Below are 14778 nucleotides of genomic sequence, written 5' to 3'. Positions count from 1 at the left end.
AAACATCTTGGCAGAGTGAGTGACTATAAGCTATTAGTTAAGGGCTAGTAGGTGTTCAAAAATCATTCATTGCTTTCACTCTGTCATTAACAAATCAATTAACAACACCGTTAACTGGTGTGTGTGCGTATAAGTTTGCGTTCTCTTCCAGCAGGTCATTCTGCTGTATCGTGGGTGGGAAGTCGGATGTGGAGCAGCAGCTCTGTGACAGTGTCCTTTTCTCCATGCCCAGGCGTCTCTGGATTGAATGCTTTGTGCCTTTTCAGTTCGAGGCAGCAGTTGTAGTAGCTTGGAGTTGACTCTGCTGGCTAGATTGTGCTGGTTAATAAATGGTTGTGGTTGTTTTGTTATTGCTACGGTTCTTATGTTTGTGTTGCCTGCTGGTCAGGCAACAGTTTTGTTTTTTTTTAGGTTGCTTTATATTTTTTTAGGGAAACTGGCATCAAGTACTAGTATGAACTTTTTTTAATCTTTACTATTGTGGCCTTTCTAGTTACTGCAAAGCCACTCCTGGGCCTGTCTCTAGATGCTCACTAGAGGAATCTGACAAATGAGCAGTGTGTCTGCCTCTCCATCTCCTCCCATCTCCCGCCTTTTCTTCTGAATAATCCGTTACCAAACCACCCTGCTCTAAAAAGCAGCTTCTTTCCTCAGTTTGCCTAAAACTGAGCCAGAGGTGATGGTTTGAGATGAATCTCTAAAAAGCAACATCCCAACCAACTGACAACTTGAGTTGATGAACTCAGGAAAAATTAGGACTTTTGAAGTCATATTTGGATCATTCTAAGATTCAGTGCCAAATTTTAAATGACTCAAAATGTATTTTTTAATGAGTAAGTCACATTTCTAAAACCTGTAGTAGTGTTATGGTAAATGTCACTTACTACTAGGCTGAATAATGGCCAATGTGAGAATAATTTTCGAGTAATTTCTAGGAACCACAGACAGTTCTTTTTAGGTCCTCTCCTTTCTTTTGCACATTCCTCTCTAAAGTCTGTAATGGTTTTTGGGGAGGGGGACTGTTCCTGTTTTCTCAAAAATTATTTCTACTTAAAGGTACTTTTATTCTGGACTAGTAGCATGCTTTCTGTGCTTCCTCTTTGGCAGTGGCCTTGAGAAGGCAGAAGTAGCAGCAGTAGGTCTCTGGAGAATGAGGGGAAGGGCTGGTAGAGAGAGTATCTGTCCTGTATTTACTCTTCATCTTTCAACTTGCTGTGCACTGATCTTGAGTCTGGGACTGTTGAAAAATCCCCACGTAAATTGAGCCTCTATAGCCATTCGTATAAAGAGAAAATAAGAATTATATTCAGAGAGTAGAGGTTATACAAAATGGATATGTCTTTTTGTTCTGCTTTTCCCCCCCTAACTTCTTAGGTAAAGAAGTAATTTGGGTGCTCATATTACTGCTAGAGATTCTAAAACATTTGTTGAATGGAGAGTGTGCACACTTATTGTTATTTCACCCTGTTGCTTGGTATTCCTGCTTTATGAGTACACAATTTTTATTCCTTGTAACAATCGGACTTTTCTTATCCCTGTGGATAAAACTGTATTACAGCTGATGACTGAGGCTGCCAAAAATGAGCACAGAGGTGGGCACTTGGATTATGAGATTTATGATGTACATTAAAGTGGAAATGCCTTTGAACCCTGTTTTCAGTCTCCAATCTTAAATTTTGTTTTTAATCATTAGAACTTTTAAAAGCAATTACAAAGAAAAATCTAAAATACCAAGATTTATTATTTTGTCAACTGTGTGTAAAGTATCTTGTGAGTTTTCTAGATATTTTGACTGTCTTGTGTTTCCTGAATACCAATGTCTTTATAGAAAAATTCAGTTCTCTGTGAAGACTAGGAAGTATGTTGTATGCTGAACTAGTTCTTTGTGTTGTTTAGATATTTAAATAAAGTTCTTTGGTCCTAATAAAGCATATCTAGGTTTTATTGAACACATTTTCACAGCATGACAATGCACAGTGCTCTGCCTCCCTCCTGAAGAATTGAATGAAAAGACAGTGAACACATAGAAAACCAAACTCCTGGGGCACAAGTATTAAAATTTTATTCAGTTTTCATAATCGATACATTTTCAAATATTTTGTATGTTAAATGTATAAATCATTAATATTTAATGGTTTTTAATCCAACCAGTCCATCCTAAAGGAAATCAGTCCTAAATATTCATTGGAAGGACTGATTGCTGAAGCTGAAACTCCCAATACTTTGGCCACCTGATGCGAAGAACTGACTCATTAGAAAAGACCCTGATGCTGGGAAAGATTGGACGAGGAGAAGGGGACGACAGAGGATGAGATGGTTGGATGGCATCACCAACTCAATGGACATGAGTTTGTAAACTCTGGGAGTTGGTGATAGACAGGGACGCCTGGTGTGCTGCAGTCCATGGGGTCGCAAAGAGTCGGACAATACTGAGCAACTGAACTAAATTGAAGTGGCTAATTAATATATATTCAAACATTAATGACAGCTATTACGCTTGAAGCAGCCACCTGCTGTTTTTCCCCAAGAAGTCTAAAGTGCAGAAAACCTCATGGATGGGCAGTCCCCTGTGACAGTGAGGGCCATTCTCCCAGAACTGTACACTCTGGTCACGGGAGGGGCCACTGCTGGTTTATAAAAGGCACAAGCTGTGTCACAGGACACACCTGACCTTGTCAGCTGCTGTCTGCATCTGGCACCATAATTCAGCCTCTGTGGGCAGCTGGTAGCTCAGTGAAATCCATGGACAGGAGTTCATTTCTGCGAAGCATGTATTCCCACTGGAGTCAGTGTTGTGTGAGAAACCTAATTCTCTACTGCTGTGTAACAAATTAGACCAATTATAGCAGACAATGTCTTAAAACAGCAGGCATTTATTGCCTGCTGGGTCCGGTGGATCAGGAGTCTAGTGGCTGAGCTGGTGGCTCTGGCTCAAGATCTCCCCTGGAGCTGAGGTCAAAGCTCAGGGCAGTGCAGTCTCTAGAGGCCATCCTGGAGCAGGTTTCACCTCCAAGCTCACATCTGGGCCAGAGTTCGAAGGCCTTTCTCCACAGGGCTGCATGGTGATAGGCAGCTGGCTACTCCCCCTGCAAAAAATACAGAGTGAGAACACAGGATTTAAGATGCAGGCTTCTATAACCTAATCTAGGAAATAGTATCACATCACTTCTGCCACTGTGAACTCCAAAGTCCCCACCACTCAAGAGACACACGCTTCCCCTATTGAAGAAGGGGTAGCTCCGGTGGGTCAGGAGTCTAGTGGTTGAGCTGGTGGCTCTGGCTCAATATCTCCCCTGGAGCTGAGGTCAAATCTCATGGCAGTGCAGCGGCAAGAAGGGGGAGAAGAGCTACCCCACACCCAAGGTCAGGGTGGCGGCCAAGAGGAGCAACCCCATGTTCAAGGAGCGGCAACTGCACGGGTGCAGGAGGGCTCAGAGCAGCTACTCCATGTTCAAGGTCAGGAGGGGCAGCCGTGAGGAGGTAACCCTTGTCCAAGGTAAGGCGCAGCGGCTGCGCTTTGCTGGAGCAGCCGTGAAGAGATACCCCTTGTCCTCCAAGGTAAGAGAAACCCAAGTAAGACGGTAGGTGTTGTGAGAGGGCATCAGAGGGCAGACACACTGAAACCATAATCACAGAAAACTAGTCAATCTGATCACACGGACCACAGCCTTGTCTAACTCAATGAAACTAAGCCATGCCATGTGGGGCCACCCAAGATGGGCTGGTCATGGTGGAGAGGTCTGACAGAATGTGGTCCACTGGAGAAGGGAATGGCAAACCACTTCAGTATTCTTGCCTTGAGAACCCCATGAAAGTATGAAAAGGCAAAATGATAGGATACCGAAAGAGGAACTCCCCACGTCAGTAGGTGCCTAATGTGGAGAAATAACTCCAGAAAGAATGAAGGGATGGATCCAAAGCAAAAACAATGCCCAGCTGTGGATGTGACTGGTGATAGAAGCAAGATCCGATGCTGTAAAGAGCAATATTGCATAGGAACCTGGAATGTTAGTTCCATGAATCAAGGCAAATTGCAAGTGGTCAAACAAGATGGCAAGAATGAACGTCAACATTCTAGGAATCAGCGAACTAAAATGCACTGGAATGGGTGAATTTAACTCAGATGACCATTATATCTACTACTGCAGGCAGGAATCCCTTAGAAGAAATGGAGTAGCCATAATGGTCAAAAAAAGAGTCTGAAATGCAGTACTTGGATGCAATCTCAAAAATGACAGAATAATCTCTGTTTGTTTCCAATGCAAACCATTCAATATCATGGTAATCCAAGCCTCTGCCGAACCAGTAACGCTGAAAGCTGAAGTTGAACGGTTCTATGAAGGCCTACAACACCTTTTGGAACCAACACCCAAAAAAGATGTCCTCTTCATTACAGGGGACTGGAATGCAAAAGTAGGAAGTCAAGAGACACCTGGGGTAACAGGCAAATTTGGCCTTGGAATACGGAATGAAGCAGGTCAAAGGCTAATAGAGTTTTGCCAAGAGAATGCACACTGCTCATAGCAAACACTGGCTTCCAACAACACAGGAGAAGACTCTACACATGGACATCACCAGATGGTCAACACCGAAATCAGATTGATTACATTCTTTGCAGCCAAAGATGGAGAAACTATATAGTCAGCAAAAACAACCAGGAGCTGACTGTGGCTCAGATCATGAACCCCTTATTGCCAAATTCAGACTTAAATTGAAGAAATTAGGGAAAACCACTAGACCATTCAGCTATGACTTAAATAAAATCCCTTATGATTATACAGTGGAAGTGAAAAATAGATTTAAGGGACTAGATCTGATAGATAGAGTGCCTGATGAACTATGGACAGAGGTTCGTGACATTGTACAGGAGACAGGGATCAAGACCATCCCCATGAAAAAGAAATGCAAAAAAGCAAAATGGCTGTATGGGGAGGCCTTACAAATAGCTGTGAAAAGAAGAGAAGTGAAAAGCAAAGGAGAAAAGGAAAGATATAAGCATCTGAATGAAGAGTTCCAAAGAATAGCAAGGAGAGAGAAGAAAGCCTTCTTCAGCAATCAATGCAAAGAAATTGAGGAAAACAACAGAAAGGAAAAGACTAGAGGTCTCTTCAAGAAAATTAGGGATACCAAGGGAACATTTCATGCAAAGATGGGCTCGATAAAGGACAGAAATGGTATGGACCTAACAGAAGCAGAAGATATTAAGAAGAGGTGGCAAGAATACACAGAAGAACCATACAAAATAGATCTTCATGAGCCAGGTAATCATGATGGTGTGAACACTCACCTAGAGCCAGACATCCTGGAATATGAAGTCAAGTGGGCCTTAGAAAGCACCACTATGAACAAAGCTAGTGGAGGTGATGGAATTCCAGTTGAGTTATTTCAAATCCTGAAAGATGATGCTGTGAAAGTGCTGCACTCAATATGCCAGAAAATTTGGAAAACAGCAGTGGCCACAGGATTGGAAAAGGTAAGTTTTCATTCCAATCCCAAAGAAAGGCAATGCCAAAGAATGCTCAAACTACCTCACAATTGCACTCATCTCACACACTAGTAAAGCAATGCTCAAAATTCTCCAAGCCAGGCTTCAGCAATACGTCAACCGTGAACTTCCCGATGTTCAAGCTAGTTTTAGAAAAGGCAGAGGAACCAGAGATCAAGTTGCCAACATTCGCTGGATCATGTAAAAAGCAAGGGAGTTCCAGAAAAACATCTATTGCTGCTTTATTGACTATGCCGAAGCCTTTGACTGTGTGGATCACAATAAACTGTGGAAAATTCTGAAAGAGATGGGAATACCAGACCACCTGACCTGCCTCTTATGAAACCTATACGCAGGTCAGGAAGCAACAGTTAGAACTGGACATGGAACAACAGACTGGTTCCAAATAGGAAAAGGAGTACGTCAAGGCTGTTATTGTCACCCTGCTTATTTAACTTCTATGCAGAGTACATCATGAAAAACACTGGGCTGGAAGAAGCACAAGCTGAACTCAAGACTGCCAGGAGGAATATCAATAACCTCAGATATGCAGATGACAACACCCTTATGGCAGAAAGTGAAGAGGAACTAAAAAGCCTCTTGATGAAAGTGAAAGAGGAGAGTGAAAAAGTTGGCTGAAAGCTCAACATTCAGTAAACTATGATCATGCCATCCGGTCCCATCACTCCGTGGGAAATAGATGGGGAAACAGTGGAAACAGTGTCAGACTTTATTTTTCTGGGTTCCAAAATCACTGCAGATGGTGATTGCAGCCATGAATTAAAAGACGCTTACTCCTTGGAAGGAAAGTAGACCAACCTGCTGCTGCTACTGCTAAGTCGCTTCAGTTGTGTCTGACTCTGTGCGACCCCATAGATGGCAGCCCACCAGGCTCCCCCGTCCCTGGGATTCTCCAGGCAAGAACACTGGAGTGGGTTGCCATTTCCTTCTCCAATGCATGAAAGGGAAAAGTGAAAGTGAAGTCGCTCAGTCCTGTCCAACTCTTAGCGACCCCATGGACTGCAGCCTACCAGGCTCCTCCATCCATGGGATTCTCCAGGCAAGAGTACTGGAGTGGAGTGCCATTGCCTTCTCTGAGACCAACCTAGATAGCATATTAAAAAGCAGAGACATTACTTTGCCGACAAAGGTCCATCTTAGTCAAGGTTATGGTTTTTCCAGTGGTCATGTATGGATATGAGAGTTGGACTGTGAAGAAAGCTGAGCACCAAAGAATTGATGCTTTTGAACTGTGGTGTTGGAGAAGACTCTTGAGAGTTACTTGGACTGCAAGGAGATCCAACCGGTCCATTCTAAAGGAGATCAGTCCTGAGTGTTCATTGGAAGGACTGATGCTGAGGCTGAAACTCCAGTACTTTGGCCACATCATGTGAAGAGTTGACTCATTGGAAAAGACTCTGATGCTGGGAGGGATTGGGGGCAGGAGGAGAAGGGGACGACAGAGGATGAGAGATGGCTGGATGGCATTACCGACTCGATGGACATGAGTTTGAGTGAACTCTGGGAGTTGGTGATGGACAGGGAGGCCTAGCGTGCTGTGATTCATGGGGTCACAAAGAGTTGGACATGACTGAGCAACTGAACTGAACTGATTGAAGAAGTGGCTCAGATTTTAGACACATTTGAAAACCCCCACAGATTCTTTGGTTCCAGAAGAAGCATTCTACAGGTCCATGGGGAGGTACAGCCTCCTGACTCAGAAAATGCATCTACTCCAGAGAGGACAGTATCACCTCATCCATGACAGAAGGGGTTTAATGTAACCCACACACCACAGGCAGCTGGCTGGTCCTGGGTAGGGGTGTTACACTGGGGTTCTGCTTGGCCTTTGTTAGTAGGAAAGAGGTCCTGACACCTGAGCATGGCAGGTTATCTTGTTTGCTTGAGTTGTGAACTCCTTCTTGGCCATGGATGCTCTCTGATGGGCATTTACTTGGGACACAAATTTCTTAACTTCCTGTCCCTATATTGGACATACCTCTCCTTCCCAGACCTACTTGTCACCAACTTTTCATTTTCCTTTTCCCAAACCTTGGACCAGTTGCTCAAGCTGTTGGCTGCTGCCTTTGAGTCAGCAGAGAGCCAATTCACATCTCCCTTTTGAAGTGGACCAGATGCACCTATGCAAATCCTGCTCTTGAGAGTGTTGTCATCTACTCCCGAGAGGAAGATGAAATGTAGCTCTACTCAAATCTGGCCTACCGCCCACATCCATATATCAGTTCAGCAGACTAGTCACTCAGTTCTGTCCAACTCTTTGCAAACCCATGGACTGCAGCATGCCAGGCCTCCCTGTCCATCACCAACTCCCGGAGCTTGCTCAAACTCATGTCCTTCGAGTCGGTAATGCCGTCCAACCATCTCATCCTCTGTCGTCCCTTTCTCCTCCTACCTTCAGTATTTCCCATGATCAGGATCTTTTCCAATGTTTTGGATCTTTGCATCAGGTAGCCAAAGTATTGGAATTTCAGCTTCAGCATGAGTCCTTCCAATGAATATTCAGGACTGATTTCTTTTAGGATTGATAGGTTTGATCTCCTTGAAGTCCAAAGGACTCTCAAGTCTTCTCCAGCACCACAGTTCCAAAGCATCAATTCTTTGGTGCTCAGCTTCCATTATGGTCCAACTCTCACATCCATAAATGACCACTGGAAAAACCATAGCCTTGACTAGACAGACCTTTGCAGACAAAGTAATGCCTCTGCTTTTTAATATGCTGTCTAGGTTGGTCATAACTTTTCTTCTAAGGAGTGTCTTTTAATTTCATGGCTGCAGTCACTATCTGCATTAATTTTTGCCACCCCCCCCCCCCGCCCAAATAAAGTCTCTCACTGTTTCCATTGTTTCCCTATCGATTTGCCATGATGTGATGGGACCAGATGCCATGATCTTAGTTTTCTGAATGTCGAGCTTTAAGCCAACTTTTTCATTCTCCTCTTTCACTTTTCATCAAGAGGCTCTTTAGTTCTTCTTTGTTTTCTGCCATAAGGGTCATGTCATCTGCATATCTGAGGTTATTGGTATTTCTTCCAGCAATCTTGATTCCAGTTTGTGCTTCATCCAATCTGGCATTTTGCATGATGTATTCTGCATAAAAGTGAAATAAGAAGGGTGACAATATACAGCCTTGATGTACTCCTTTCCTGATTTGGAACCAGTCCATTGTTCCATGTATAGTTCTAATTGTTGCTTCTTGACCTGCATACAGGTTTCTCAGGAGGCAGGGAAGGTGGTTTGGTATTCCCATCTCCTGAAGGATTTTCCACAGATTGTTGTGATCCACACAGTCAAAGGCTTTGGCATAATCAATAAAGCAGAAGTAGATGTTTTTCTGGAACTCTCTTGCTTTTTCAATGATCCAGTGAATATTGGAAATTTGATCTCTGGTTCCTCTGCCTTTTCTAAATCTAGCTTGAACATTTGGAAGTTCTCTGTTCACATACTATGGAAGCCCAGCTTGGAGAACTTCGAGCATTACTTTTTCAGCATGTGAGATGAGTATAATTATGCAGTAGTGTGAACATTCTTTGGCATTGCCTTTCCTAGGGATTTGATTGAAAACTGATCTTTTCCAGTCCTGTGGCCACTGCTGAGTTTTCCAAATTTGCTGGCATATTGAGTGCAGAACTTTCAGAGTATCACCTTTTAAGAGCTGAAATAGCTCAACTGGAATTCCATCACCTCCACTAGTTTGCTCGTAGTGATGCTTCCAAAGGCCTACTTGACTTTGCACTCCAGGATGTCTGGCTTTAAGTGAGTGATTACACTGTAGTGGTTATCTGGGTCATTAAGATCTTTTTTTGAGTAGTTCTTCTGTGTGTTCTTGCCACCTCTTCTTAATATCATCTGCTTCTGTTAGGTCTATACTGTTTCTGTCTTTTATTGTGTCCATCTTTGCATGAAATATTCCCTTGGTATCTCTAATTTTCTTGAAGAGAGCTCTAGTCTTTACCATTCTATTGTTTTCCTCTATTTCTTTGCACTGATCAGTGAGGAAGACTTTCTTATCTCTCCTTGCTAGTCTTTGGAACTCCACATTCAGATGTGTATAACTTTCCTTTTCTCCTTTGTCTTTAGCTTCTCTTCTCAGCTATTTGTAAGGCCTCCTCAGACAACCATTTCACCTTTTTGCATTTCTTTTTCTTGGGGATGGCCTTGATCACTGTCTCCTGTACAATGTCACAAACCTCCATCCATAGTTCTTCAGGCAGTCTATCAGATCTAATCCCTTCAATCTATTTCTCACTTCCCCTATATAATCATATGGGATTTGATTTAGGTTATACCTGAATGGTCTAGTGGTTTTCCCTACTTTCTTCAATTTAAGTCTGAATTTTACAATAAGGAGTTCATAATCTGAGCTACAGTTAGCTCCCAGTCTTGTTTTTGCTGAATGTATAGAGCTGCTCCATCTTTGGCTGCAAACAATATAACCAATCTGATTTTGATGTTAACCTTCTGGTGCTGTTCATGTGTAGTCTTCTCTTGTGTTGTTGGAAGCCAGTGTTTGCTATGACCAGGGGCAAAACTCTATTAGCCTTTGCTCTGCTTCATTTTGTACTCAAAGGCCAAACTTGCCTGTTACTCCAGGTATCTCTTGACTTTCTAATTTTGCATTCTAGTCTCCTGTGATGAAAAAGACATCTTTTTTGGTGTTAGTTCTAGGTCTTTTAGGTCTTCATAGAAGGGTTCAACTTCAGTTTCTTTGGCATGGTTGGGGCATAGATTTGGATTACTGTGATATTGAATGGTTTGCCTTGGAAACGAACAGAAATCATTCTGTCATTCTTGAGATTACACCCAAGTACTACATTTCAGACTCTTGTTGACTATGAGGGGTTGGTTCTCCTTGGATGGCAAACATCCTTCCATTAACCCGGCTTTTTATTCCTTTATGAAATGCTCAAGGAACACCCCCACCTTCCCAAGGTACAGATGTAGACAGCATGGGAGGAGGAGATATTACAGGACCCAAGTCATCTTTGCAGGTTGTGAACTCTGGGCCCACTCAGACCAAAGCTGTTGGACACCACTGATTCTATAACAGAAGTTTGCTTGTCACAACTAGTTTGGTTCTTTGGATTAGATCCCTGATGGCAAACTTCTTTGTAAAGGACCAGATACCAAATAGTTTAGACTTTGGAGGCCATACCATTTCTCCTGGAACTGTAGTGTAAAAGCAGTCACAGATAATGTGTAAATGAATGGGCTCATTTACTGTGTTCCAATAAATTTTTAGATGTATAAAATCTCAGTACCTGATAGCTATTTCTTGTTCATTAGATTTAATTAGCAAATATCAATATAATGGACTGGCAGAGGGGGCTGACTCTGCTGGAAAGTGAGGTTTGTGGAAAGAATTACAAGTTCTCAGCCTTTAAAATTTTATCCAAATTATTTTGCCATCAAAGTTCCATCTAGTCAATGCTATGGTTTTTCCAGTGGTCATGTATAGATGTGCAATACCAAAGAATGCTCAAACTACTGCACAATTGCACTCATCTCACACGCTAGTAAAGTAATGCTCAAAATTCTCCCAGCCAGGCTTCAGCAATACGTGAACCATGAACTTCCTGATGTTCAAGCTGGTTTTAGAAAAGGCAGAGGAACCAGAGATCAAATTGCCAACATCCGCTGGATCATGGAAAAAGCAAGAGAGTTCCAGAAAAACATCTATTTCTGCTTTATTGACTATGCCAAAGCCTTTGACTGTGTGGATCACAATAAATTGTGGACAATTCTGAAAGAGATGGGAATACAAGAGCACCTGACCTGCCTCTTGAGAAATCTGTATGCAGTCCAGGAAGTAACAGTTAGAACTGGACATGGAACAACAGACTGGTTCCAAATAGGAAAAGGAGTACGTCAAGGCTGTATGTTGTCACTCTGCTTATGTAACTTCTATGCAGGGTACATCATGAGAAACACTGGGCTGGATGAAGCACAAGCTGGAATCAAGATTGCTGGGAGAAATATCAATAACCTCAGATATCCAGATGACACCACCCTTATGGCAGAAAGTGAAGAGGAGCTAAAAAGCCTCTTGATGAAAGTAAAAGAGGAGAGTGAAAAGGTTGGCTTAAAGCTCAACATTCAGAAAACAAAGATCATGCCATCCAGTCCCATCACTCCGTGGGAAATAGATGGGGAAACAGTGGAAACAGTGTCAAGACTTTATTTTGGGGGGCTCCAAAATCACTTCAGATGGTGATTGCAGCCATGAAATTAAAAGACGCTTACTCCTTGGAAGAAAAGTTATGACCCACCAAGATAGCATATTCAAAAGCAGAGACATTACTTTGCCGACTAAGGTCCGTCTAGTCAAGGCTATGGTTTTTCCTGTGGTCATGTATGGATGTGAGAGTTGGACTGTGAAGAAGGCTGAGCTCTGAAGAATTGATGCTTTTGAACTGTGATGTTGGAGAAGACTCTTGAGAGTCCCTTGGACTGCAAGGAGATCCAACCAGTCCATTCTGAAGGAGATCAGCCCTGGGATTTCTTTGGAAGGAATGATGCTAAAGCTGAAACTCCAGTACTTTGGCCACCTCATGAGAAGAGTTGACTCATTGGAAAAGACTTCGATGCTGGGAGGGATCGGGGGCAGGAGAAGACGGGGACGACTGAGGATGAGATGGCTGGATGGCATCACGGACTCGATGGACATGAGTCTGAGTGAACTCCGGGAGTTGGTGATGGACAGGGAGGCCTGGCGTGCTGCGATTCATGGGGTCGCAAAGAGTCAGACACGACTGAGTGACTGAACTGAACTGATGTATGGATGTGAGAGTTGGACCAAAAAGAAAGCTGAGCACTAAAGAATTGGTGCTTTTGAACTGTGGTTTGGAGAAGACTCTTGAGAGTCCCTTGGACTGCAAGGAGATCCAACCAGTCCATCCTAAGGGAGATCAGTCCTGGGTGTTCATTGGAAGGACTGATGTTGAAGCTGAAACTCCAGTACTTTGGCCACCTGATGCGAAGAGCTGACTCATTGGAAAAGAACCTGATGCTGGGAAAGACTGAGGGCAGGAGGAGAAAGGGATGACAGAGAATGAGATGGTTGGATGGTGTCACCGACTCGATGAACATGGGTTTGGGTGGACTCCGGGAGTTGGTGATGGACAGGGAGGCCTGGCGTGCTGAGGTTCTTGGGGTCGCAAAGAGTTGAACACGACCGAGTGACTGAACTGAAGATACATTTTCACAGGGTTCCACTCTCTCCTCTTAGCTAAGAGGCTGGCAGGGTTGGGTATTTAATTAGTGCTGCCACATTTACCAGAAGACGTGGGCTTGATCCTTGGCCATATGTTCCCTGAGACAACAGGAAGTGAGGGGCTTCTTCAGAGCTCCTATCCACACATTCTTGTTCTCAATATGTTCTTAGTGGTACCTTCATTTTTTTTCTCTATGTATTCTCTCTAGGGTGTCAGGTAAAACCGGACGACACTAAGCTTGGACAGTGTCCAGTGGATAATTTGAGGACCCAGGATGTTACCCCACCCTTTGGATTGTCATGGTGTGTTTCTTGCTAGTAAGAGTTTACCCCTGTGCTCCTCAATTATAAGCAACTCAATTCAGAATTCTACCTGAAGAGGCAATTTCCCAAGGCCATTGTTGTATCAGCCAAGGTCACTAAGGAAATAGTTGGCCCTCTCCAATTTACTGTAATTCAAGAAGCTTAATAAAGGGACTGTTCACAAAGAGAGGTCTGGGTTGCAGGAAACAAGCAATAGGGTCTTATCCTGGGCCTAGTGACACTGTGGTGTCCCCACACCCAGATCTCCAATAGGAGAGAGCATCTCTCCAGCTACTTGTGACTTTAATGTGGAGATGGAGCCAGCCCAAGGTGGATGGGGTGGGGGGAGTACCCTGGCTTACCTCTTTGGCTAAAACAGACTTCACAGAGTAAGAAACCTATGGATGTAGCAAATACAGAACACAGCCAGCATCTCACAGCCAAGAGCAGGCTGGAAAAGGGTGAAGGGTGGAAGTGGAGGGCAAACAAAAAATATCCAGTATAGTTCATTTTGGGTTTTTAAAAATTGTGCATCAACAGCATTGCTTTATGAAGAGAAACCTGTGAGGGGAGAACATATAGAAACAAAATATGTTCCTATCATGTTAAAAAAGTTGAGACAAACATTTCAGTGACTTAAGCTTAACAGGGCCTATATTTGCAACGTTAATTTGATGAGTAACATTCACTGTACAAAATAATAAATATAAATTGTGTATTTAAAAGTTATTGTCATTCATTTAAACATTTTGCTAAAAATGTATGTAGTAGCACTCTCCTTGTGCATCAGTCCTGAAGGATTTTTTAAGAAACCTCCATAAACACGTTTGATTAAATATCGTTGAGGTACCAGGGTTCAACATCAGGTCAAATTGGGTGTCAGTGAATACAATTTCCGATCTCACTTTCCTCATTTTGGTTTTCCACTCAGGGAGTTTTCTTTTCATGTATTCTGTGTGGCTGTACGCACATCCACGGGTTATTTTTCAGTCTCCTCCTGTCTTTAGAGGCAGCGCGGGCAGCGGGGACAGCAAGAGGAGCCGAACCGCCGGTGCCCCTCCTGGCCTCGCCACTCCCAGCTGGCTGGACGCCGGCCTCGCTCTTCTGTGAATCACGAATAACGGTCCCTTCCCCCCAGGGTGGAAGCGAAGGCGAGATAAATACAGCCCCTGGCAGAGAGTAACATGTAGGCTACAATCATTACTATCAGATATCTACAATTAAAATGAAAACCGAGAAGTTATCTGTCGAGGGCCATGCCCATCAAGACCACGCTTATGAATTACTGGGAATCTCGGGTTTTGTTTGTTTACCTGGTTTTGCTCCCAGAATCCCGAGGTAAGAACCAGCAGGTAAATTACTGAGCCGCTGCACCGACACCACGCACTGACATCAGCACGTCCACACTAACTGTACATTTAATTTTCATTTTCCTCATTTTCTCCCTTTTGGGCCCAGGAAGTGGCGGAGGGATCCTGGGCGAGTACATTGACCTCCCTCAAAGTACTGTGAGGCAATGACCGTGCCGGCAACCGCCAAGACAGCTGCATTTCCGGAGGAAGTGCTGTGACTTTCTCCGCTTCCACCAACCTGTTCGCAAAATCGAAAGGTGTATTCCGAGCCTGAGCTCCACTCCTCAGAGGCAGCCGAGACCCAGCTACCATAGCTGTCTCCTCAGCGAGAGCTACCCGTCACCGTCGCCGCCACGTTTAAATAAGGCTCCGGCTTCTCATTGGCTGGCACTGCTGCTCACCGATTG

General features: G+C 43.7%; 1 long non-coding RNA gene across 1 annotated transcript; it reads right to left on the bottom strand.

Moving 5' to 3' along the window:
- Positions 1 to 2037: 2037 nt before the first annotated feature.
- LOC138416185 (uncharacterized) lies at positions 2038 to 14750 on the bottom strand. Its single transcript, XR_011247571.1, has 2 exons — positions 14610 to 14750; positions 2038 to 3086 (listed from the first exon to the last, which is right to left on the bottom strand). It is a non-coding gene; the product is annotated as an uncharacterized lncRNA (long non-coding RNA).
- Between the last annotated feature and the right edge of the window lie 28 nt (positions 14751 to 14778).

The sequence above is a fragment of the Ovis canadensis genome, chromosome 12, assembly GCF_042477335.2.
Source record: "Ovis canadensis isolate MfBH-ARS-UI-01 breed Bighorn chromosome 12, ARS-UI_OviCan_v2, whole genome shotgun sequence".
Classification (NCBI taxonomy): Eukaryota; Metazoa; Chordata; class Mammalia; order Artiodactyla; family Bovidae; genus Ovis; species Ovis canadensis.
Note: the sequence above shows the minus strand (reverse complement) of the source record. Positions and strands in the feature narration are given on the sequence as shown.